The sequence below is a fragment of the Hypanus sabinus genome, chromosome 7, assembly GCF_030144855.1.
Source record: "Hypanus sabinus isolate sHypSab1 chromosome 7, sHypSab1.hap1, whole genome shotgun sequence".
NCBI lineage: Eukaryota > Metazoa > Chordata > Chondrichthyes > Myliobatiformes > Dasyatidae > Hypanus > Hypanus sabinus.
This window is the reverse complement of record NC_082712.1, coordinates 18,620,571-18,648,048: the sequence shown is the minus strand read 5'-3', so window position 1 is coordinate 18,648,048 and position 27,478 is coordinate 18,620,571. Positions and strand designations below refer to the sequence as shown.

Genomic DNA, 27,478 nt, shown 5'->3' with positions numbered 1-27,478 from the left:
ATTTAAGCCCCTCATGATTTTACAAATATCTATAATATCAGCCCTCACTTTCCTTCTCTCCAGGGAAAATGGTCCCGCCTATACAGCCTCATAAACCTTTCAAACTTGATTACTTCCTTGTAAGTCTAAAGTTGCACCTTTTCCATCCTTCAATTGCAGGACAACCAGAAGTACATGCAGGATTCCAGAAGTAGTCACGTTAACATCCTGTACAGCTGCAAAGTGGCATTCCAGTTCCTGTTCCTCAATATCCCAATCAATGAACGCCAGTGTACCAAATACCCTTTTCACCACCTGTCTAACTGTGTTACTACTTTCAAGGAAGTATCTACCAGGACATCTAGGTCCCTCTGACCTTAGCCAATTTTTATAAACTCAGTGGCCGCTTCATTAGGTACACCTATACAACTGCACAGTAATGTAAATATCTAATCAGCCAATCATGTGGCAGCAACTCAATGTATAAAAGTGGGTAGACATGACCTAGAGGTCCAGTTCTTGTTCTGATTCAAACTTCAGAATGAGGAAGCAATGCAATCTAAGTGGACTTTAAACATGAAATGATTATTGCTACCAAATCTGGTGGTTTGAGTATCTCAGAATCTGCTAGGATTTCATGCACAACATTCTGTAGAATTTACAGAGAGTGGCACAACAATTAAAAAAAAAATCCAGAGAGTGGCTGTTTTTTGGGTGAAAACAGCTTGTTAATGAGGTCAGTCAGAGAAGAATGGCCGGAGAGGCTCAAGCTGATAGGAAGGTAATTCAAATGACCATGTATATAACTGTGGAATGCAGAAGACCACATCACGGTCCACCCTGTACCTAATAAAGTGGCCACTGAGTATAATATTGTATTGTATTTTATCAAAATTGTCACCAAGTTTATCTTCTTGTAATTAAATATTTAACATGCACTTGGATTTCCAGTGTAAGGCACTGCATGTGCTTATAGGTCTCATTGAAAAAAACTTGTTCCATTATCCAGGCAAATTAATGAATATATTTAAATTCCTATCACATTAGACTTCTCTCACATCAAATGAAAGCAATGTTTACATCCATTTAAAACAAATGTTGAAGTTCAACCTGGGTTCCAGTCTTCACAATAAAAACAGGATATGGCAGGAACACACAGTTTGCCAGGCAGCACCTGTGAAATGACAAATAATTACATAAAGGGAAATAAAAAGAAAACTAATGGAAGGTTCCAAATGGTACCCGTTTCTTTCTACACAAATGCTGTCAGACCTGCTGAGTGTTTCCATTATTTTTTTCTATTAATTTCAGATTTCCCAGGTCTGCAATTTTATTTAACCTTTGATCTATCACAGAAGATAAACTTCTTTAGATGCACAGTGGAGAATATCTTGACTGGCTGAAAAAATACCTGGTATGGAAACACCAGTGAAGAAGAATGGAAAGGCCCACAAAATGTGCTAGATGCACATCAGTCCATCACAGTAAATGCCCTCCCCACCACTGAGCACATCTACAAGGAGCACTGCCAGAAGAAAGCAGCATCCGTTGTCAAGGATCCCACCACCAGATCAGACTGTCTTCTCACTGCTGCCTTTGGGAAGGAGACACAAAAGCTTTAAATCTGACACCAACAGGTTCAGGAACAGGTGTTGCCCTTTTACAAATGACATGTACTGTATGTACTTTGGTGATAAATTTTCTTTGAACTTTAATATATCGGCCCCAAGGCCGGAGTCAACTTCTCTGTTCTAATGTTAATGGCCCAACAGTGGATACGTTAGGTTTCTTGTACTATGGTACACCATTGAATCTAAGTTTTTCTGAAAGAATTATAAAGTCATTAAGTTACAATATGTTCATGCTAAACTTTTTGCGATTAAAAACTTTGTTACACAGTTCTCTATGATTCCTTCCATTTCTTAAGAAATCCTCTGATCTGATCACTGAAACCTTACATCTCTGATCTGATCTGGCTCCTGTTCACTCCAGACTGATCAATGAGTTTGGCTCCTAGCTGCTTTTATAGATAACGTCAAGGAAAACTGAGGATAGGCAATAAACAAAAGAGGCATAGTGACACATTTGGTACAAACACTGCCTCCCGGCCTGTAGACAGAGACTAAACACTGCAGCACCACTTGTGATGATTAGGTAGGTCTGGTCAAGGGAGTGCTTGCAGGATTGCTTTGAGGCAGTAGGCTGGACAATATTCAGGGATTCATCTTCAAATCTGAATGAAAATGCCGTAGTTATCACTGATATCATCAAGAGCTGTGAGGATGAGTGTGCGCCTTCGTGAACGTATCAGACATACCCAAACAAAGTCACAATGAACCAGGGGATTTGTAGACCACTGAGAGCCTTATCTATGGCACTCTTGACCAGTGATCCAGAACTATACAAGAAATCCACGTAACCTACAGAAGGGTATTTTAAGAGTGAATAAACAATTCCGATTGAAGCTACAGATGACATTAGATGCATGTCAACTCTGAGGGTTTGTAGGCCATTACTCTCTATGAAGCAAAACGTAACTTCATGAATTGGTGTAATGAACTCAATGCCTTTTATACATAATTTGAAAAGGAGAATAGGACTGCACCTGTGCAAATCCCTGCAGCATACGGTGACCCTGTGCTTTCCGTCTTGGAGGCCAGCAGTGTGCCTGGTAGGGCACTGAAAACCTCTACCAACCAACTGGTAGGAGTATTCAAAGACATCTTCAATCTCTTACTGCCGCATTCGAAGAATACCACCTGCCTCGTTAGGGCAATCATACCAGTGCCCAAGAAGAGCAGGGTGAGATGACTCAATGACCGTCACCAAGTTGCACTCACATCCCCTGTGATCAAATGCTTTGAGTGGATGGTCATGGCCAGAGTCATCTCCTGCCTAAGCAAGGACCCGGATCCGCTGCAATTTGATGATTTCTATAATAGAAACACAGAAAGCCTACAGCACAATACTGGCCCTTCGGCCCACAAAGCTGTGCTGAACATGAATAGATATATAGCGGATATAATCCCACTTCACTCAGCCTTGGCTTACCTGGATCATGGCATACCTACATCAGGCTGCTGTTTATTGCTAACACACATGACTCTATGGCTCCAGTGGCATCTATAACTGTTGCCGATGATACATCTACCGTTGGCAGAATTTCAGATGGTGATAAGGAGGCATACAGGAGTGAGATAGATCAGCTTGTTGAGTGGTGTCATGCCAACAACCTTGTACGTCAATAAGAACAAGGAATTGATTGTGGACTTCAGGAGTGGAAGACAAGGGAACACTCATCATTCCTCATTGAGGGATGAGAAGTGGACAGGGGGAGCTATTTCAAGTTACTGATGTCAACATCTCTGAAGATCTATTCTGGGCCCAACATATTGATATAATTACAAAGAAGGCACTACAGTGGCTATAATTAATTTGGCATTTGAGGAGACTTGGTATGCCACCAAACATACTCACAAATTTCTACAGATGTACTGTGTAGAACGTTCTAACCAGTTACACCACCATCTGGGATGGAGAAGCCACTGTGTGGGAACAGAAAAAGCTAAGGAAGTTGTAAATGCTGCCAACTCCATCATGGGTACTAGCCTTTCACAGATTCAAGGACACCTTCAAAGCCTGATGCCTCAAGAAGGTGGCACCCAACACCCAGGACTTGCCTTCTTCCCATTGCTACAATCAAGGAGGTGGTACAGGAGCCTGAAAACACACACTCAACATTTCAGGAACAGTTTCTTCCCTCCACAGTGAGATTTCTGAATGGACAATGAACCCATGAACACTACCTCACTACTTTTGTTCTCTTCTTGCACTACTTATTTAATTAAATTTTGTATATAATATGGGGCGGGGGGGGGGGAAAGAGGAGGATAAGAGACTCAACAGGACGGACATACCAGCAACAGCCAGGACAGGAAACACGACCACGAGGAAGCTAAAGCAAACAACACTGACCGGAGAGGAATTCATGGTAAGGTGTCATTGTGGGAAAGTCTGCAAAAACAGAGTGCTCAAGATACACCAAAGCAGATGTGGATCAATGGTGACCCAGGTGCAGCGCACAAACTTAGTATCCAGTGAGACGAAGGAGAATGTCAGCCAGGAAGCACCCCACAGAGCTGAAGATCGCTCCGCACTCGAGTCGCCTCAGCACCAAACAACACACCAGGTGAGTTTCCCTTTGGCTACCCCAATCCATTCATCAAGGAAAGACAGGATCATATGGCCTAGATTGTCAGACAATGTCACCTGACTGCAGTTCGATAATGATCTAGACGGCATCCTGGAAATTGCCTTAGCAGGCCCAGTACACAGAAAGATCGACTCACTCACAGCCATAGCGTACAATCTAGCTAAGGAACGATTGGCCCAATGCAGCGGAGAAGTCAGCCCGAGTTACCACGGCAACCAAATAGGAGGAAAAGGGAGGTTCGTCGCTTGAGAAGTGAATTAAAGATGCTCAACAAGAGGTTTAAAATCAGCTCACCAGCCAAAAGAGGTGTCAAGGACTTAACCAGCATGCTGCGGGATCAGCTGTGTAAACTCTGGAAGACGGAACATCTTTGACAGGAAAGAAGACAGAAAGAGAAAAGGCGAGTGCAGTTTGTGAGAGATCCATTCAGCTTCACCAGGGCTCTTCTTGGCCAACAAAAATCTGGTATACTATCCAGCTGGAAGCCAGAGGTAAAGGAGTTCCTACGGGGGGCAAACAGCGACACACGGAGGGGTCAGGGACTAGGAACCAATCGGGCTGTATGTAGACGGGAAAAACCATCAATTGAGCTGAACGTGAGGAGCCTACATGGCAGGAAATCCAGGACATCATCCGGAAAGCTAAAACATCAGCTGCCCCAGGCCCAAGCAGCATACTTTATAAGGTGAATAAGAAATGCCCAAAACTTCTTTGGAGGCTGTGTAAGGTCATGAGAAAGGTCTGGGCCAAAGGTACTAGTCCATCAAGTTGGAAATTGGCAGAGGGATGCTTTATTCCAAACGACGAGGATTCTTCCACAATTGCCCAGTTTAGGACAATTTCTCTCCTGGATGTGGAATGTAAGATTTTCTTTTCTGTGCTTGCAGGAAGGTTGATTTCTTACATGACACAGAACCGCTATATCAACACATCTATCCAGAAAAGCAGCATTCCAGGCTTTTCGGGGTGCCTGGAACACACCTCAATGATTAGCCATTTGATCCGTGAGGCTAAGTAGAAAAAAGGCAACCTAACAGTTGTCTGGTTAGACCTCGTGAATGCCTACTGTTCTACTCCACATGATCTCATCCTAGAAGGACTTGACCACTACAACATGCCAGTGGCTATTCAAGGCATGATCACCAGCTACCAAGGAGGATTCAAACTCGCATTTACATCAGCCCATTTCACAAGTAGTTGGCAGGATCTCCAGAAGGGGATTCCAACAGGGTTCACTATCTCCCCCTCCCTATTTATCATGGGAGTCAACCTCCTAATATCAGGAGCAGAAGACGTAACCCGTGACCCGATGCTGGAGTCGGGCATTGCCCAGCCGGCTCTACGAGGGTTCATGGGTGACATCACTATAACAACTGTGCCACATGTCCAAGCAAGATGGGTATTGGAAACCCTGGACAAGGTAGCCACTTGGGTGAGGATGTCCTTCAAGGCCAAGAAGTCCAGGTGTATGGTGATCAGAAAGGGCAAAGTAACCAGCAAGTTTAGCCTCCAAGTTCAGGGTGAGGTCGTCCCTTCCATCGAAGATAACCCGATAAAACGCTTGGAGAAGTAGTTTAATGTGCTACTGACAGATGGGGCCAACGTCACTAATGCTGTGAAGCAGACAGACGAATGGCTGAAGAAGATTGACAAATCCGGACTTCCCAGTAAACACAAGACCTGGCTTTACCAATACGGCCTTCTGCCCAGGCTTCTCTGGCTCTTCACATGACTCCAAGTTCCCCATGACTGCCATAGGGGAAAACCAATAAGCACCTGTGGAGATGGTTGGAAGTTGCCCCAAGCTTTTCTTCAGTGGGCCTCTATATTTGATCCGGGCAACTGCAGCTTCCCCTGTCATCTGCTGTGGACAAATTCAAGGTGGCTAAATGCAGAGCATTATTAAGCTTGAGAGGTTCCAATGACAACTTGGTAAAGCAAGCAGGCGTTACAACCAGATCTGGGTGTAAGTGGGCAGCCAACACAGCAGTAGAGCGGGCAGTCTGTTTGCTGAAGGTGCAAGATATCATGGGCAACCCCTGCGTCGGGCAGCAAGGCCTCGGCTCAGTTCACTTCCAGCAGTGGGGAAACGCAAGCATAAGGAACAGACGAGACGTGGTACAGACAGAAGTACGGATCCGCGAGGAAGAGAAGCGGATGTCAAAGGCAGTGTCCCAGGGTGCCTGGACAAAATGGGACCTGCCCAAGCAAGAGATCTCATGGGCAGAGTTCTGGAGACAGGAGCCCTTCCCTATTTCCTTCCTCTTGCGATTCATGTATGACACCCTTCCTTCGCCATTACATCTGTACACATGGGGGATGAGGGAGGACCTGAACTGTAAGCTCTGTGGGACACTGGCTCATATACTGTCCAGGTGTAAAACAGCTCTAATACAAGGACAGTATAGGTGGTGCCGTGATAAGGTGCTGCTGACACACGAGAGAGACAGAGATGCAAGAAGAGGACAGCTGGCACAGATTTGAAGAAGGTCATCACCTTCATCAAAGAGGGAGCCAGGCCTTTCGTAACCAAACAACCAAAGCCATATCAGCTGCTGATGGCCAGGTCCTGGGAGATGAGGATCGATGTGGGAAGGAGGCTGCAGTTCCCTCTGCCGGACATTGTATTGTGGTCAACTGAAGACTGGAAGATAATTCTGGTTGAGCTGACGGTGCCGTGGGAGGAGGGATGGGAAGAGGCCCGTGAGAGAAAGGCCTTAAAGTTCCAGCACTTAGTGCAGGATTCCAAAGACAAGGGATGGCAGGCATATTCCCTGTGGAGATCGGCTGCAGAGGTTTCCCAGCCAAATCAGCATGGTGGTTGTTGTCAGTTCTGGGCCTGGACGAAAGGAGCAAAAAACAAGCAGGATGTGGGATGGGGGAAAGAGGCAGAACGAGCCTCTTGTTGGACTTGGAGTAGGCGAGAGGAGGGGAGCTGGAAGCCAGGAGCAGATGGACAGTGATTTGGCCACCACTGCCGGCCCACCAACTGGAGAGTGTCGTGGTTAAGGGTCGAAACACTCTGACATCTGATGACATCTGCTGCTGGCTGAAGGCTACGGTTACCTCATAAGGTATCTGGAGAATGCACCCTAACAGGTGTATGCAACAAGTGTGAGGGATGATGTACCTGATTCTGATATGGGTCTCTTTGTGGATGGTGAGTGAGAAGGGGACAGGGAGAGGGAAATCATGGCTGGGAGAAGGGGAAGCAAGAGGGAAGGAAGTAGGGCACCAGAGACATTCTATAATGATCAATAAACCAATTGTTTGGAATCAAATTACCTTGCTTAGTGTCTCAGGGTGGGCATGTCTGCACCCCCAGCCCTTGACACCCCTCCCACAGTGCTCTACACTCGCCATTCCCAACATCTTTTTTTCTTGCCAGATTTACAAGCTCTCTTTCCACTCCATATTGACAAATACAGTACTGTGTAAAAGACTTAGGCACCCTATCAATATATACAGTATGTGCCCTAGACTTTTGCACAGTATTATATTTTTATTATACACACTCACTTGTTGTAATTAATAGGTCTTTCTTATCACTATGTATTGCAATGCACTGCTGCCGCAAAGGTACATATTCTATGCCATGTACCAGAAATATTAAACCCCATTCTGATTCTGATTCCTCATGGTGCAAGAGATACATGTTGGGTCCTGTCCTCTGAAGTTGTCTGTGAGGAATCTATACATTCTCCCTGTGACCATGTGTGGATTTCATCAGGGGCTCTGCTTATTTTTCTCTTTATTGCTTTGTATAATTTATGTCTAATTTATGTTCTGTATGATGTCTGAAACTACATATTACAATACTGCTATAAGCAAGTGTTTCATTGAACCTCATATGGTTCAGATTTTGCTGATGCTTGAAATCTTGAGCAACAGACACAAACACTGGAAGAAATTAGCAGGTCAGGCAACATCTCTGGCAGTGAATAAACAGACAAAAGAGTCCTAAATTCCTGATGAAGGGTCTCGGTCCGAAACGCTGACGGTTAATTCCCACCCCACCCCCATCACCCCGTAGATGCTGCCTGACCTGCTGAGTTCCTCCAGGTTTTGTGTGTGTTGCTTTTCTTTTTTTTCATAATTTATTTTTTATTGAAATTCAGCATCGTACAAACATTTCCGTAAGATGTATTTCAGATACTGCATGTATATATCATATATTCATGTTTGCCACAAATCTCCACATCGTATTAATTCTGAGGTATTCGCTTATAGAAAAGAAAGAAAGAACAAAAGTACAAGTAGGGAGTGATTTTTTTTTACAATATAATCATTGCCTTGTGAGAATAAAATCAGGCCTATGGGGTGTTATGTAGTTAAACCATTTTTCCCCAGTATGAGTCAAATTGTTCCAATTTATAATTGACAGATGCTGTTATCTTCTCCATTTTGTAAATGTCCATTGTAATTTCCATCCATGCATTTAAAGTTGGGCTCTCCTGTGATAACCATTTCCTAGTAGGAGTCTTTTTACCAGCCACCAGCAATATATTCATTAAATATTTATTTCTTTTCAACCATTCTTGAGGTATATACACAAAATATATGGTCTTACTCTCTAAGGGTATTTCACATTTGAAAATGTCTTGTAGGGCATTGTGTATTCCACTCCAATAGTCTTTGATAATGGGACAATCCTAGAAAATATGGTAATAGTTTGCATTTTGATTTCCACAATTTCTCCAGCAAACAGGGAGGTTACTATCATAATGGGATTTCTGAGAGGGTGTAATAAAATATCTTATCGGGTTTTTCCACCCAAACTCCCTCTATTTCTGTGATCTGGTACACTTCCATTGGTACCTCCATATTATTGTCCATTCTTCCTCAGGTATAATTATCCCTCCTTCCTTCTCCCATTTTGTTTTGATGTATGAAGTCGAGTGTGTTTTCAGATTTGACAACCCCTTATACATGCTTGAAATGATTCTACTACCATTACCTGAATTATATGCTTTTCTAAACAGTTCTATCAAACACGTACTTGCCTTGGTTACATTTTTCACCCTCCTATTAACAATGCTCCTCAGACAGGATGAAGAGATCATTACTCCCCAACGCCATTCGACTCTACAATTCAACCACCAGGGGCAAGACATGTTAAAGTGCCGGGGTTAGGACTGAGCTTAAGTTACCACTCAACGCACTTCAGTAAACTATTTAAGAACTTTTTAAAAGCTATTTATTAATGCTTTTTGGGAGGGTGATTTTAGATGCATATCATATTTATACTGAGTTAAATACTGTATGTAATTAGTTTTGCTACAATAAGTGTATGGGACACTGGAAAAATGTTGAATTTCCCCTTGGGGATGAATAAAGTATCTATCTATCTATCTATCTATCTAATGTTGCATCTGCAAATACTAATAAAAGTCTTGTTTTTCTAATAAGTGTTTCTCTTTAAGCATTTCAAAATTGAACAGTGATCCTTCTTTCATTATGTTGCAAAGAACTGATATTCCTTTAGCTGTCCAGTCCTTATATCTAGCATCCAGTTTATTCAGCGTAAAATACGTGTCATATGCAGACCATTTAAGAATTATAATATCTCCCTCTAGTTTATATTCTTTTATAGTAGTTTTCCATATTTTAAGAGTCCATTTCACCCATGGATTATCAATAGTATTTATGTAACTTTGTAGGTTGTTATCAGCCAAAATTGCCTGTATGGGGATGGAAGGTATCTTCTTCTCAATGTTTTTCCATTGAGCGTCATTTGATGGGTTGCACCAGCATATCACAGCTCTCATCTGTGCTGCAAAATAATAATCTCGAAGAGAAGGTAGGCCCTATCACCCCTTTTTCCTTTGCTAATTGCAAAGTTTTGAGACGAACTCTAGGTCTTTTACCTTGCCATATATATCTTGAAAACATTTTGTGCCATTCATTGAATTGATTTTGGATAATCTCTATTGGTAGGGTCTGAAAAAGATATAATAGTCTGGGCAATATATTCATTTTAATGGATTCAATCCTTGAACTGAGTCTAAAGAAAGGAAATAGATTCCATCTTGTTATGCTTTTCTTAATTTTTTATGTATAAAGTTCCAGAGAAAGGTTGAGCAAGTTAGGTCTTTATTTTTTGGAGCATAGAAGGTTGAGGGGGGACTTGATAGAGGTATTTAAAATTATGAGGGAGTAGATAGAGTTGACGTGGATAGGCTTTTATCATTGAGAGTAGGGGAGATCCAAACAAGAGGACACGAGTTGAGAGTTAGGGCGCAAAAGTTTAGGGGTAACACAAGGGGGAACTTCTTTACTCAGAGAGTGTTAGCTGTGTGGAATGAGCTTCCAGTAGAAGTGGTAGAGGCAGGTTCAATATTGTCATTTAAAGTAAAATTGGATATGTATATGGACAGGAGAGGAATGGAGGGTTATGGGCTGAGTGCAGTTCAGTGGGACTAGGTGAGAGTAAGTGTTCGGCATGGACTAGAAGGGCTGAGAAAGCCTGTTTCCGTGCTGTAATTGTTATATGGTTAACTGAGACGAGGAGAAATTTTGTCACACAAAATCTTATATACCTTTGGAACGCTCTGTGGTGAAGCTCAGTTATTGAGTTCATTCGGAACAGATATTGAGAGTTATCTGGCTAGTGAATGAATCAAGGAAATTGGGGATGGTTGTGGAAAATTGTGCTGACAATGGTCATTCTATCAGACACCTTGTGTATCTAATTAAGTGGTCACCGTGTTATCATTGGCTGTTGTAGTCCATCCATTTCAAGATTCGATGTGTTGTCCATTCAAAGATGCTCTGTTGTAACATGTGATTACTTGAGTTACAGTTGCCTTCCTGTCAATTTGAGCCTGTCTGCCCATTCTCTTCTGACTTCTTTCATTGTCAAAGCATTTTTACCCATTGAATTGATACTTAAGATGTTTTTTTTCCCCACATCATTCTACATAAACTCTTGAGACATTGCGTGAAAATACCAGATCAGCAGTTCCTGAGATAAACAAACTATCCCATTTGGTGCCAGCAAACAGTCCATAGTCAACATTGCTGAGATAACATTTCTTCCCCAATCTGATGTTTGGTCTGAACAATTAACGTACCCCTTGACCACTCCTACATGCTTTTATGCACTGAGTTGCTGCCAAATGATTGGCCACTTATATTTTTGCATTATTGAGCAGGTGTAGAGGTGTACCTAATAAATTGCCCATGGAATGCAGATCAGTAATGCTGTTGATGAAATAAGTTCAACGGAGATGGCTCCTTTTTCATAGGTTCTTATCTATGACACAAGATTTTTTTTTAAAACAGTTTCAATCCTTTAACTGATTCACTCTTCACTTTGAAATATGTAGAGTAGTATGATATTAGCAGTCAAGCATAAAATTACCAGAAACATTGATAATTGCAGACCAAGTAAAGTGCCTCAGCCGGTGAATAATGCCTCATCACTCGTGGATCATTATATGTATGTGTTTTAAATGAGTTTTAATACTTCTATAAATTTTCTCACAACTACTTTGAACCAGATTGAGATTTGAAATATGAAGCAACGTACACTCAGTGGCCACTCTATTGGGTACACCTATACATCTGTTCATTAATGCAAATATATAATTAGCCAATCATGTGGCAGCACTCAATGCATAAGAACATGCAGACGTGGTGAAGATGTTCAGACTAAGCACCAGGATGAGAAAGTCAATGTGATCTCAGTGATTTTGTGGGATCATTGTTGGTGCCAGATGGGATGGTTTGAGTATCTCGGAAACTGATCTCCTGGGATTTTCAGGCACAATAATCTCTAGAGTTTACTGAGAATGGTGCTACATTAAAAAAAATCCAGTGAGCGGCAGTTCTGTAGGTGAAAATGTCTTGTTAATAAGAGGTCAGAAGAGAATACCAGACTGCTTTGAAGTGACAGTAACTCATATAACTACGCATGACAGAACATGGTGTAGAACAGCATCTTTGAATGCTCAACTTGTTAAACCTTGAAGTGGATTGGCTGCTGTAATAGGACAAGGCACCTCTGTACAATACACTTTAGGTTGACATCCTCTGAATAGATCATGAAACCATACATTTTACTTTTCATGTCTTTTACATGGGTTTTCATCTTGAATGTGATTCTGGAATTGTTGGAGCCTATGTTTTGCAGTTTGGAGATCGTTTGGGTGTTTCAGCACTCTGAGAGGATTCCAGCAGGCAGGGGCAGTGTGCGCAAAGCTCGTGGAGAAAAGGCAGTGGGACCGGTGCAAGCAGGTGTTCCACTCCAGTTCACTGATTAAAGCTTCCATTGTTAGCTAATTGAAGCGATGAGGGGGATTGAGACTTTCTGGGTTCTACTCTGACTCTGCACTAAACTTCAGCTCGCTGCTGTTCGAGGTTTACTCATCTCTGCGCCGAATTGTGGCTGTAGTTTGCAACTATCAAAGGACAGACTCACTTTTGTGAACGTCAGTTCTGAATGCTATTTATGTACTTTTATTGTTTGCATGATTTTTTTTCTGCACAATGGGAGCTTGACAGTCTTCTTTTTAAAAAAAAATAGGTTCTCTTGAGTTTCTTTGTTTTGTAGCAACTTGCAAGAAAATGAATCTTAAGGTGTGTAGGGTGTGCATACCTTGATAATAAATGTGCTTTTGAACTTTGAATGTGGAGGGAGAGCGGCAGCTGCCTGCCTTGTGATGGGCGGTGGGATTGTTCTGCTATGGAGAGGGGACCCTGCCTTGTGATGGGCGGTGGGATTGTTCTGCTATGGAGAGGGGACCCTGCCTTGTGATGGGCGGTGGGATTGTTCTGCTATGGAGAGGGGACCCTGCCTTGTGATGGGCGGTGGGATTGTTCTGCTATGGAGAGGGGACCCTGCCTTGTGATGGGCGGTGGGATTGTTCTGCTATGGAGAGGGGACCCTGCCTTGTGATGGGCGGTGGGATTGTTCTGCTATGGAGAGGGGACCCTGCCTTGTGATGGGCGGTGGGATTGTTCTGCTATGGAGAGGGGACCCTGCCTTGTGATGGGCGGTGGGATTGTTCTGCTATGGAGAGGGGACCCTGCCTTGTGATGGGCGGTGGGTAGCTCTGCTGCTGCGGGGGGGGGGGGGTGGGGGTGGAGAAAGGCCTGCTCAGGGAATATTACCCAGGTTTTTCGTGTTTTGGACTTTTTCCCCCCTAATCCTATAGTTTTTTAAAAATATTCTGTGTTTTGGTTGCCCAATTATCTTTTTTTATGGAGAGGAGGGAGACTTGGGAGGTTGATGGTCGTGCTGCTATTCTTTTCTTTCTTGGTTTCATGGCTATGGGGAGAAGTATCATTTCAGAGTTGTATCAATGAACCTTCGGACTTATACTCAGTGACCACTTTAGGTACAGGTCAATGTGTGTATATAATTTCATAGGAAATCCTGCTCTAGGAGCTTTCATATCATAGGAATTATTATATTCCTATGTGCAAGAGATTCTGCAGGTGCTGAAAATCCAGAATGACACATGAAATGTTGGAGGAACACAGCAGGTCAGTCTACAAGGTGATAGGTAAAGGCAGGTATGTGGAGAGATGTGGGGCAGTATAGAAGGTAAATTTTCTCCATCCCCTTTCTCCCATTCCTCACTCTGTCTCCCCTCCTACCTCTTCTCCTCACATGCCTCTTTTCTTCCCCCAGTGACCCTCCCTCCTCCTTTCCTTCTCCCATGGTCCACTCACCTCTCCCATCATATTCTTCTTCAGCCATTTGCCTTTTCCATCCATCACCTCCCAGCTTCTCACCTCATCACCACTTCCCCACATGCCTGGCTTCACCCACTGCTTTCCAGCCTGCACTCCTTCACCACCCTTTCCACAGATGTTGCCTGACCTGCTGAGTTCCTCCAGCATTTTGCACATGTTGTGGCGAGCCACTTTCTGCGCAGGTGAACCAGCTCACAAATAGCCAGCGCGTGGGGGGAGACTTTGGTAATGCACCTCTGACGTCATTTCCTCCCTAGGGATTAAATGCCAGTGCCGCGAAGTTTGAATAAACTAGTCTCAAAACGACTTACTGACTGCATGTCGTCTCTAGCTCTGTATGTAGTACATCGCTATATTGGTGACCCTGACAGTCCAAACGGGATTTGGACCAAAGATGACCGAATCTTCATCTGTTCACGCAGTTTCGCTAAAAATGCCGACTTTCTGGATGCTGCGACCACACATGTGGTTTAGCCAAGCAGAAGCCCAGTTCCAGATTCGGCAGATATCCTCTGATTCCACGCGTTACTACCATGTGGTGAGCGCCCTTGACTAGGAGACGGCCGCCCAGGTTGCGGATTTCATACACTTGCCCCCGGAAGAAGGCAAATATGAAGCATTCAAAGCGCTGCTCATTGGGACCTTTGGCCTCACACGGTGTGAGCAGGGTGCCCGCCTGCTTCACCTGGATGGTTTGGGAGACAGAATGCCATCAGCATTGATGAACGAGATGCTGGCCCTGGCTAACGGACACAAGCCCTGCCTCATGTTTGAGCAGGCGTTCCTAGAGCAGCTGCCCGAGGACATACATCTGCTGCTGGCCGATGCAGATTTCGGCGACCCCCAGAAGGTGGCGGCCTGGGCAGACGTGCTGTGGAAAGCCAAGAGGGAGAGCGTGGCATCCGTCCGTCAGATTGCCAGGCCATGCGCCCATCAGTGGACCAGACCAGGCCCGGCAGGGGGGCGCACACAACACAGAGGCAGGAGTGAGGAGGCCAGTGAACAGTGGTGTTTCTACCACCAGCGGTGGGGCACAAAAACTCGCCGCTGTCGCCCGCCCTGCAAGGGCCAGCTGCCGCTAATGACTATGGGGGTTGGCCACCAGGACAGCCTCTTGTACGTCTGGGACAAACAGTCGGGATGCCGCTGCTTGGTCGACACCGGAGCGGAAATCAGCGTCTTGCCCCCGACGGGGTACAACACCCGCAACAGGAAGCCAGGACCCACCCTGAGGGCCGCAAACTGGAGCACGATACGGACCTACGGCACCCACACAGTGCAGTTGCAGTTCGGCACCAGCCGGTTCACATGGGACTTCACACTGGCCACGGTGGCCCAACCACTCCTGGGGGCGGACTTCTTGCGAGCTCACACCCTGCTGGTCGACTTGCAAGGGAAAACACTGGTACATGCCGAGACTTTCCAGACGTTCTCCCTGGGTGAAGCCAAGTTGCCGGCCCCACACCTGTATTCCATCACGTTGTCGGACAACGAATTCACCAGAATCCTGGCAGACTTTCCATCGATTCTGGCACCGCAGTTCATGGCAGCCATGCCCAGACACGGGGTACAGCACTACATTCCGATCCAGGGACCACCCCTCCATGTCTGAAGGCTCCCCTTGGAAAAGCTCCACCTGGCGAAGGAGGAGTTCAAGAGGATGGATGAATTGGTGATCATACGGAGGTTCGACCGCCCATGGGCTCCCCCCTGCACCTGCTGCCCAAAGCAGCTGGGGGTTGGAGACCGTACGGCGACTACCGCAGACTGAATGAGGCTACAACTCCAGACTGCTACCCTGTGCTGCACATACTTTGCAAACCTGCAAGGGGCAAAAATATTTTCCAAAGTAGACCTCGTCCAGGGATACCATCAAATCCTGGTGCACCCTGAAGACATTCCCAAAACAGCACTCATCACCCCGTTCAGCCTGTTTGAGTTCCTCCGAATGCCATTCAGCCTGAAGAATGCCGCACAGATGTTCCAGCGGCTAATGGACGCGGTGGGACACGACCTGGACTTTGCGTTCATCTATTTGGACGACATCCTTATAGCCAGCAGTTGTCATCAGGAGCATCTGTCTCACCTCCGCAAGCTCTACTCCTGCCTGAATGATTTCGGCCTCATGATCAACCCGGCCAAATGTCAGTTTGGTCTCGATACCATCGACTTCCTGGGTCACAGGATTACCAAAGATGGGGCAACACCTCTAGCCTGCCAAGGTAGACGTGATCCGCCACTTTGCCCGGCCCAACACAGTCAAAGGCCTGCAGGAGTTCGTTGGTATGGTGAACTTCTACCACCGTTTCCTCCCCTCAGCAGCCCATATCATGCACCCTTTGTACACCCTGATGTCGGGTAAAGGCAAGGACATTACTTGGGATGAGGAGGCCACAGCCGCTTTCATTAAAGCCAAGGAAGCCTTGGCAGATGCCGTGATGCTGGTGCACCCCAGAACGGATGTTCTGACCGTCCTCACGGTGGACGCATCCCACACAGCAGTCGGTGGGGTGCTGGCAACCCCTGGAGTTCTTCAGCAAGCACCTACGACCACCCAAACTCAAGTACAGTGCTTTCAATGGGAGCTGTTGGCACTGTATCTGGCAATCCAGCATTTCAGGTACTTCTTAGAAGGCAGGCCGTTCACCGCATTAACGGACCACAAACCATTGACCTTCGTGTTCATGAAGGTGTCTGCTCCCTGGTCAGCTCGCCAGCAGTGACATCTGTCCTACATCTCCGAGTACATGACGGACATCCAGCATGTCTCGGGAAAGGACAACGTCGTGGCGGACGCACTCTCCAGACCAGCTGTCCAGGCCCTGTCCATGGGGGTGGGCTATGCAGCACTGGCAGAGGTGCAGCAGGCAGACGACGAGATGCCCAGCCACAGGACCGCAGTCTCAGGTTTGCAGCTGCAGGACTTTCTCGTAGGCCCAGGTGAGAGGACCCTCTTGTGCAACGTGGCTACTGGCCAACCTCGCCCCATCGTCCCGGCAGCCTGGAGGCAGCGAGTTTTCAACTCCATACACGGTTTGGCGCACCCACCTGTCAGGACAACCATCCAACTGGTCTCCAGCAAGTTCACGTGGCACAGACTTCGCAAGCAGGTCAGTGAATGGGCCAGAATGTGCATGCAGTGCCAAACAGCCAAGGTACAGTGTCACACTAAAGCCCTGCCACAGCAGTTCGAACCCACCCACCGGAGGTTTGTCCACATTCATGTGGATGTTGTGGGCCCCCTACCAGTGTCCCGAGGAGTGCGGTACCTCCTAACTATGATAGACCGGTTCACAAGGTGGCCAGAGACGGTCCCGCTCACCGACACATCTGCCGATTCCTACGCCTGAGCACTGATTGCAACCTGGGTAGCATGTTTCGGGGTACTGGCCCACATTACCTCTGACAGAGGCACCCAGTTCACCTCCAGTCTGTGGTCGGCTGTGGCCAGCCTGTTGGGAACGCAGCTACACCACACTACTGCCTACCAGCAACAGTCGAACGGACTAGTGGAACGCTTCCACCGTCACTTGAAGTCTGCTCTCATGGCCCGCCTGAGAGGACCTAACTGTGTGGATGAGCTTCCTTGGGTTCTGCTTGGAATTCGCACAGTGCCCAAAGAAGATCTGCACATCTCGTTGGCTGATTTGGTGTACGGCGCGCCCCTGGCCGTCCCAGGAGAGTTCATACCAGCCCCAAGGGGGCAAGAGGAAGAACCCGCAACAGTCCTGGACGGACTATGCGAAAGGCTGGGCAACCTGGCCCCCGTGCTGACTTCACAGCACAGATGGACCCCAGCCCATGTACCCAAAGACCTGCAGGACTGTAAGTTTGTGTTTGTACGAAGGGGCAGACATCGGGCGTTGCTACAGCAGCCGTATGAGGGGCCATTCAAGGTGATCAACAACAATGGGTCCATGTACGTTCTGGACATTGGGAGGAAAGAGGAGGTTTTCATGGTGGACTGACTCAAACCAGCCCATGTGGACTTGGTACAGCTGGTCAAGGTTCAGGCACCACGGCGCAGAGGCAGACCTCCCAAATAGAGGCTGATCCAGACTGTGGACATTGGGGGGGTGTATCGCCGGTTCTGGGGGAGGGGTTATGTGGCGACCCACTTTCTGTGCAGGCGAACCGGCTCACAAATAGCCAGCGCGCGGGGGGAGACTTTGGTAATGCACCTCTGACGTCAATTCCCCCCGGAGAGGGCGGGCGCTCGGGATTAAATGCCAGCTCCGCCAAGTTTGAATAAACTAGTCTCGAGACGGCTTACCGACTGCCTGTCGTCACTAGCTCTGTATGTAGTACATCGCAACAAGGTCACACTTTATATTCCTCTGAAAGTCCTTTGAAGCTAATGAAACCAAGGACATCATGTTCCTCTCTTAAAAACAAAGAGAGTTCTTGTGATTACATGAAGTGGTTGCATAATTACACTGCACAGCAAAATGCAATCCTTTTTATCTCTTTTTGGAAAAAGTTCTCCTGTATGTCAAAGATCGATTCAAAATGGAGAAAGGGCATTTAGGATATTGAGTACTTACATTAGGATCATCAAGTCCAGGGTAAATGGTAGGAGTGGCACACAATTCCCACACAGAGTTCTCACACAAACTATCCCCATGAAGCACTTACCCCACAGCTCTGGTGGGGACTGAGGCCTCATCCGTATAGAACAGAAGTGGAAGCAATGCTTCCGGACTCTGACTGAGGGGGAAAAGGAATAGGAAGAGGAAAAAGAGGCATAGGAGTCATAGAAAGAGAAAGAGAAGGCAAAAGAGGTAGGAGAAGGAGATGGGGAAGAGGCCTGTCTCCTGGATCTCTGGTTTCCTCTACCTGAAGTCAATAACCAGCTCCTTGATCTTACTGACATTGAGTAAAAAGTGGCTGATATGGCACTACTCAGTCAAATTTTTTAAACTCTCACCAATATGTTGATTCAGCCTATGACAGTGGTGTCATCAGCAAGTGTGAATATGGTATTGGAGCTGTGCTTAGCCATACAGGCACAAGTGTAAACTGAGTAGAGCAGGGGACTAAGCACACAGCCTTGTGGTGTACCTGTGCTGATGGAGATTGTGGAAGAGGTGAATTGAGTTGAATTGAATGATCTTTATTCTCGTTATGCATAGGTACAATGAAACTCTGTTTAGCTTCCTCTCAGGCAATTAAATAAAGTGGTAGATAAAAACAAATCAGTCATCGAAAAACAGTATTAAATAGATCAGTAACAGAAAGTAAGTTGCAGCAGCACCAGAATATCACAGTAATGCACAAAGTGCCATTGGTGCAAGTATTTGAGTCCTTGTGTGTGCTCACAGTTTCAGTCACTGTTCTGTGGGAGTGGTGCGATGGAGGCCACAGCTCTGGGGTAGACGCTGTTCCTCAGTCTCTGTTCCTCTGGGGTAGATGTCACCAATTGAACTGACTGGGGTCTGCAAGTGAGGAAATCAAGAATCTAATTATACAAGGATGTATTGAGGCCAAGATCATGAAGCTTTTTGATAAGCTTTGAGGGAATGATAGTATTGAATGCTGAGCTGTAGTCAATAAAGAGCATCCAGATATATGCATCTTTGCTGTCCAGATGTTCCAGGGTTGAGTGAAGAGCCAATGAGATTGCATCTGCTGTGGACCTGTTGCACCAATTCATTTTGATGCTCCGGAGGGAGATAAGATTTAATGAAATGCCAGCATTTTACGTTTGATTTGAATATAAATACACACAGTCTTACTAAATAAAATCCAGGCCAAGCCAATTATAGCAACTGATTATTTTGTTTGAGTTTGAATTGTAATTATTTTAGCTCCATTAAACATATCATTCCCCAACAACATGAGGCTCATTTATCAGACCATTTTCAGATATATATTTATTGCCATTCGATCAGCTTATAGCACAAGAGTAAACTGAAGACCTAAATCTCACTGGCAGGTTAAACAGGCCTGTCTACTTATTTTCTGCTGTCTCTTTAAAGAACTTTTACAGAAAGTTTCACGAGAATGACAGAGTTACCATTAGTAATCTCTGGCAAACTCACCTCATTAGCATCACCAAAGAGGTCAAAGTGTGAAACTATGATTCAGTAGCAGATAGACCATTATTCTGGAGTTTGTTAGAATGGCAGACTTGCAATTCGAAGGCAAAGAACATAACATCAACATAGGAGAAGCCCCTCAGCACATAATTTGTGTCAACAACGACACCAGTACAAATTTCAGTGCTGTGCAAAAGCCCTAAGCACCCTGGCTTTATGTGTGCCTAACATTTTTGCACAGTACCATATTTGTCAGTGAATTTGCTAGTGAATTTGTCAAGAACAAAGTATGCTGGGAATGGTGAGGGTGGAGTGCCACAAGAGAGGTGGCAAAGAAAAAGTACCAGGAACTTTGGGGGGAATGGGGGTGGGTGCAGATACACCCAGCCCTGAGACACCAAGCAAGGTCATTTGATGCCTAACAATTAGTCTATTGATCATTACAGAATGTCTCTCTGGTGTTTTCCACTCTCTCCCCCCTCCCCTTTTCCCCAACCATGATTCCCCTTCCCAATCTCAGTTCACAATAGAAACCCATAACAGAATCAGGTTTATCACTGATATGTCAAGAAATTTGTTCTTTTGTGGCAGCAGTACAGTACAAGACAAAATTACTAAAGTATTGTGCAAAAGTCTAAGGCAGCCAAGCTATAGATATAGACCCAAGACAGTATCGCAAGCCCAAACTGAACAGAATCTGCAGATGCTGGAAAACCATGGTAACATATACAAAAAGTTAGAGTATCTCAATAGTTCAGGCAGAATCTATAGTGAGGAATAAAGAGTCAACATATTTGGCCTAGACCCTTTGCCTTGGTTTGAAATGCCGAGTGTTTATTTGTCTCCATGTATGCTTCCTGACCCGATGAGTTCCTTCCGCATTTTGTGTACAAATAAGCCCATCTGCCTACATACAATTTATACTCCTTTACTCCCTGCTTGTTCATGCATCTGTCCCAGAACCTTACAGCCAGCGAGACCTTTCTCATTTTTTAGACATTATTGTACTGTACAAAAAATGCCAGATATTTTGTCCATAACATTATCACATAAAATAGAACTGTACAACACAGAAAATGGCCCTTCACCCCAACTGGTCCATGTTTATCCTCATTAAAGCTATTTGCCTCCATTTAGCCTATATCCCTGTCCAAATATCTGCCCATCTGCCTTTTAGCATCTCATTAATATACCTTCCTTGGGCAGCTCATTTCATATACAGTCCACCCTCTGGGTGAAAATGTTACCCTTTAGGCCCTTATTAAATCTCTCTCCTCCCACCCTAAACCTATGTTGCCTTGTTCTAGATTCCACAACAATGGAAAAGTTACTGAATTCATTCAATCTGACTATACCTTTCTATACTCCTATTAATGATGGATGTCTTGCACTTCAGGAAGGGGAATTAAGGAGAACACTCACCAGGGGTGGAAAAGGTGCGCAGCTTCAAATTCCTGGGTATCGACAGCTCAGATAATCAGACCTAATCCCAACACACTGATGTTAGGCCTGCCCAGATTCATATTCTATCTCTATCTCTCTTCTTGTTTTACGGCAGTTGGCACCCAGCTTAATGGTGCTCTACCACCACCTTCTGCTGCGGAGAATGCGATGGACTCACATTCTAAATCCCTTCACCTACTCGGCCCCCAGCCCTAGCTCCTCCCTCTATCCACCCAGCTAACAAGAATTACCTGCCTCTCATTTCCAATTCATCACCTGCATCCTATTTGAACCCATTTCCCAGCCACAGTCCTTGTTTAGTCACCAAATCAGCCAGCTTTAAACAGTTGTTCATGGCCCTCAGTTACCTTGTGTTAAGTATCCATTCTCTCTTGTTTTGTGGCTCCTTGAAGGCTATTAATTTGCAGTTTATTATTAGAATGATCACTCTCTGCTAAATAGCAGCTGCTGCTCTGTGTTAGAGTCAAGCTTCTTTACATTTCCTGACTGAATGTGTGAACCAGCAAATGGCCCAGAAGTTCCCTCACCCCAAGTTTCCTATCCACTTTAATGAGTGCACTATCCAGAAGGGGCAGGAAACTGTTGACCATCTGCTCACTACTCTCAACCAACTCTACACCTCATTACATCATCCCAGGCCAGTCAATCTCTTTTCTTGGAGCCACACATTCAGATTCCAGTGCCCAAACACTTTGACTGGTCCCCAACCTGATGCTGCAACTTCCTGTCCCAATGTGTCTCGCATATCGAGTTGTATTCTAAGGAATGAACCAAGATTGCATTTGTCACCACTCTCTTAAATAGGTGACTCTTGACCTGGGTCGCCACTAACTTGGACAACAAATCCATCGTTTGTAATAAATATGCGGAATTGACCGCTGAGATGTGCCGGGTTTCTGACCATGTGGGAGGTGGAAGGGAGGCAGCAGATTGGGCACTTGGCCTGTGTCGTGACACACATTCAGCGCTGGATTACATGGCGGAATTCAGGACGCTTGCAGTGGAGTGTGGTTGGAATGCAGAGGTGCTGCTACCCCATTATCATCGCAGCCTCTCGGTATGCTTGAAAGACAAGCTGTCTTCTCTGGAAATGCCCACCGACTACGAAAACCTCAATACTCTAGACCTCCAGGTAAACAAGAATCTTATGGAAAGACCTTCCTGATAACTGGCCAGAACCCCTTTTCCATTCCCAGATCCATTTCAGGCTGCAGGACCCTCATTATCAATGCCTTGAGAACCCATCCAGGCAGGAAGCACTCCCTTAACCCTCTAGAGCGTGAGTGCCAGTGAAGAAACAATGTGTACTTACTGCAGTGCAGCTGATCACACACTCAACAAATGATCACTGCATTTGGAAAACGGCACCGCCAGGTAGATACGAGGGGCTTTCTATCTGTTGAGTCCTCACCAACCCCTCGTTCCAGCATCATAGCCTGATTCTCTGTCCTGTCCTCCTCCACAGCCCCATGGCTTTACATGTACAGGAGGCTCTGATGGATTCTGTCGTAGCGGGCAATTTTCTGAACCGGACTCTGTGTGTAATCTGGACTTCCTACAAAGCCTCTCTCACACTTTTCTGCATCACAGCCATTGATGGATGTCCCTTGGAGTCTGGGATGGTCAGTGTGTGCACATGAGCATCGGAGTGCATCAAGTCCATCCAATTCCTCCTTATCGACTCATCCAACACTCTCCTCATCTCAGGTTACCCATGGCTCTCTACTCATGACCGTCACTTCACCTAGTCATCTGGTTTACTGCTGAGTTCGGGACTCACCGCCATGCAGCATCAGTTAACAACACACTATAAATCAGTGGAAATTGGATGAAACCCTCAACCTTGCCACACGCCACATGACTGAGCTGTCACTGCCACTAAAAGGGAAGCCAGCACCCTGCCACCTCAGACCACACAACTGTGTGACCGATCTCCTCCCAGGCACCACCCCTCCCCAAGGCTTCATTCAACCACCCCAGTCCCTAGCTGCTTCAAGATTCTACTTTGTCAAAAAGAAAGCAGGGGATATCAGTCCCTGCATTGATTACTGTGGACTCAACAAAATCACCGTTAAGGAACCTTGATGGATAACACATTTAAAATGCTCTGCAGGGCCAAGATCTTCACCAAACTGGATCTACAGAGCCCATACAACCTGATCTACATCTGCCAGGGAGATGAGTGGAAGACATCTTTTATAACATCTAATGGCCACTGCGAATACTTTGTGATGCCTTTTAGAATTCCAAAAGACCAGCAGTTTTTCAAGCCTTCATTCATGAGATTCTCCAAGATATGACACACAGGTATGCGGTTGTCTATCTTGTCAACATCCTCATCTTCTCCAAGGACCTCATGATCATGTCTGTCACATTTGTTCAGTTCTTATGCATCTCCTTGAGAACCAACTGCAAGTCTGAATATTACCAGTAGCACACCACAGCCACTTCCTTCCTGGCTTACATCCTTTCATCACAAGGCATAACCATGTACCTAGAGAAAGTGCTCTCTGTTGTAGAATTGCCCTGACCATGATCCTTCAACCATCTACCACGCATCTGGGGCTTCTCCATCATCTTCCACAATTTCATCAGGAACTACAGCCTAATCACTACTTCCATTACCTCCCTCAGCAAATCACCGACTTGGTGGATAACCTGTGCTGTTGCAGATTGTGCTTTTGAAGAGGTCAAGAGACGCTTCACCGCCACTTCCATTCTCTGCCATCTGAATCCCTCTGGATGCTTTGTGGTAGAGCTGGATGCACCTGATGTAGGTATCCAGGCCATTCCTTCCCGTTGAGAACTAGACAGGAAGAGTCACATTTGTGCCTTCTTCTTGCACAAATTCAACTCTATGCAGCACCATTATGGAGTAGGAGGCAGTGTATCCGAGTCATTAAGTGGGCCTTGGAAGAATAGGGACACTGGCTGATGGGATACACTGAGCCCTTCCTGATCTGGACTGATTACCAGGATCTCATATCCATTCAGCAAACCCGCCAAGTCAACCCATGTGAAGCCCTCTTTGTCAAGCAATTCAGCTTCACCATCTCCTAACAACCTGGTTCCAGGAACAGGTGGATGTCCTGACACAAAAATTCAACCCAACTTAATGGAGATTCATTCAGCCATAATTTCCTCCTCGCAAATCCTTTCCCCAATGATCTGGGTTCTTGAGAACCAGATTCACCAGGCCCAACAACTTGAGCTTGCTCTGGCTGACACACCAGGTAATCTCATTTGCTTGCTGACAGCGATGTGCTCTGAGCACTAGTGAATCCACTCCTCACCCCTCTGCAGCCATCCAGGCACATGACAGACCCTGGATTTTCTGCAAAGCCGGTTCTCATGGCCCACCATGATCACAGGTGTATGTCAGATAGTCACAACCTGCCCTCAATGTGCCCAGTCCATTTCCTCCATTCAGTAACCCTCTGAGCTCCTGTTGTCCCTACCAGTCTCTCAATGCCTCTGGGCCCCCGTCGTCATGGATTTCATTGCTTTACCATCTTCTGAAGGGGTCTCAGTGATCATGATGGTGGTGGATTGGTTCTCCAAACCTACTTCATTGCCCTCCCCAAACCTCCGTAAGCCTTTGAGGCAGTGGACCTTGTCCAGCATGTAGTTCACCTCCATGGTTTCCCTCAGGACATTGTGTTGTTCTGGGACCCACAATTTGTCACTTGCTTTTGGCGAACCTTCTGCTCCCCTATCTGTACCTCAGTGTGTTTGTCCTCTGGCTATCATCTGCAGCCCAATAACCAGTCAGTAAGAGCCAATTAGCAAGTGGAGAACTTTCAGCAATACTTCGCCACCTCCAACCCTTCCATTTGGAAGTATCTGGCCTGGGCTGAATGTTTCTCAATTGCCATACTTCGTCTGCCATGAGTGTGTTACCCTTTGGTTGATTCCCACGGAGGAGCTAATGATGAAAATCCGTCTGCTGAGGGCCCGGTTCACTGCTGCCAGAATGCTTGGAAGGTAAGGAGGGTTATTCTGGCTGCCAACTGCACCTACTGCCATTAGGCCAACCACTGGAAACGCCCAGCCAGACTACACAGGCCTGAGGAACATGTCTATGTACTGTACTGCTGCTGCAGAATAGCAACTTCCACATCATATGTCAGTGATAAAAAAAATCTGATTCCGATTCAGATCCTCCCACTCCCTTTTCCAGATCAATAATTAGCAAATTATGTATATTGTGCACCCATCGGCAGATATGCACTTGTGGTTACTCGTTTGCAACTATAACACTTTGATTTGTGTTTGGTGGTATTAACGATTAACCATGAATCAGTGAGCAGAAAGTAAATGCAAAGTAGATGGGAGCCACAGGCAGTTGGAGGAAGTGAAACAGTGCAATCAGAATGGATAAGCATTGTACCAAAACAAAATTCAATGTCCAATAATCTGCCCTCCCTTTACAACACCAGTTCTAATACTGGCCAGATCCACCTTTCAGTTTGTTTGTAGGGTTGTTCGCCAAGCCTGGAAGTTAGGTTGTAAATGTTTTGTCACCAGTTGAGATGACATTATCAGTACGGAATTGCGAGTTGCGCTGGTAATGAAATCCTCCTGGCCTGCCCTCCAGGCGGAGTGAAGAAGCCTACAAACAAGCAGCCATTCGGAGCTACTAACCTTCTCTTTCATTTCACACTGTTCAGTGCACAAATGCTGAAGATGAAGTGATCAATTCAATTGGAGTTTAAATGCAAATAAAAGAAAAAGCTAATTAAATTTAAATTGGTTTATTATTCTTACATGTACTGAGATGCAATAAAAATCTTTGTTTTCCATGTCTTCCATGTGGATCATTTCATCATATCATTACATTGAGGTGGTACAAAGGGAAAAGCAATAAGCTAATGCAGAATAAAGTGAGCGACACACACAAGATGCTGGAGGAACTCAGCAGGTCAGACAGCATCTATTGGAAAGGAATAAATAGTCAATGTGCCATGCCAAGACCTTTCATAAAGACTTGAATTTTGAATCTGAATAAACATTCTCCTTAGCATCCAATCTGTTCAAAGCCAGTTCATTGCAGCTTGGAATTTGTTTTCTGTTCTTCTTCAGGACTGTTACTAGTATAGAAACAACTTGAAAGCCAACTACAAGTCACAGAGAGGCTAAGTGAGGGGGTATTGCACTGTGTGACATGCTTACAACTACCTGAATTCCAAGTTGAAAAAGTACATTTTAATCCTTCTTAATCAAAAAGCTGAAAGACCTAAAGGGGTACAAGTCATCCGGACCAGATGAACTGCACCCTAGGGTTCTGGAAGAGGTTGTGGAGGCTTTAATAATGAGCTTTCAATGATCATTAGTCAAGGTCTGGGTACTTCTAGCTTTCTTAAGGGATACAGGGGTGTTTTATAGGATATTATGGATAAGCAGGAATAGGGTACTAGGATGGCCAAAGAAGGAAGGATGAAGTGTAGATTAGGGTATGTGTGTGTGTGGAATGTAATTCTATTGTCTGATCCACACTCCGGGGCTGAAGGGGGCGGTAGTGTACCATTAAGCTAGGTGCCAACCACCGTAAATCAAGAAGAAGGATCATTGGACTCTGCCATGGTTCTGGAGGAGTGGAAAATTGCAATTCTGTTGTCTTGGAAATACCTTGGTATATCTGTAACCCTCCGGTACAAAAATAACTTTCCAGGAATGTAGTGATACGCATGTTGGTCGTGCTGGCATTGGAGAAGGTTCAGAGGAGGTTCACAAGGATGATTTCGGGAATGAAAGAGTGATCACATAAGGAATTTTTGATGGCTCTGAGCCTGTACTCCCTGATATTTAGAAGGATGGGGGGGGGGGTGCGGGATCTCAGTGAAACCTTTCAAACATTGAAAGGCCTAGATAGAGTAGATGTGGAAAGCATGTTTCCCATTTTCCCATGGTGCAGGAGTCCAGGACAGGAGGGCACAGCTTCAGGCCAGAGAAGCAGAGAAATTCCTTTAGCCAGAGGGTGGTGAATTTGTGGAATTTGTTACCACATGCACCTCTGGAGGCCAGGTCGTTGAGTGCATTTAAGGCAGAGATAGATAGGTTCTTGATTGGCCATGGCATCAAA

At 45.6% G+C, this 27,478-nt stretch overlaps 1 protein-coding gene across 1 annotated transcript in view; it reads right to left on the bottom strand.

Annotated features, from left to right (window-relative positions):
* The window catches only part of galntl6 (polypeptide N-acetylgalactosaminyltransferase like 6), a 784,854-nt gene that overhangs the window by 712,315 nt on the left and 45,061 nt on the right, over nucleotides 1–27,478 (bottom strand). The gene's annotated exons all lie outside the window — the stretch shown is intronic.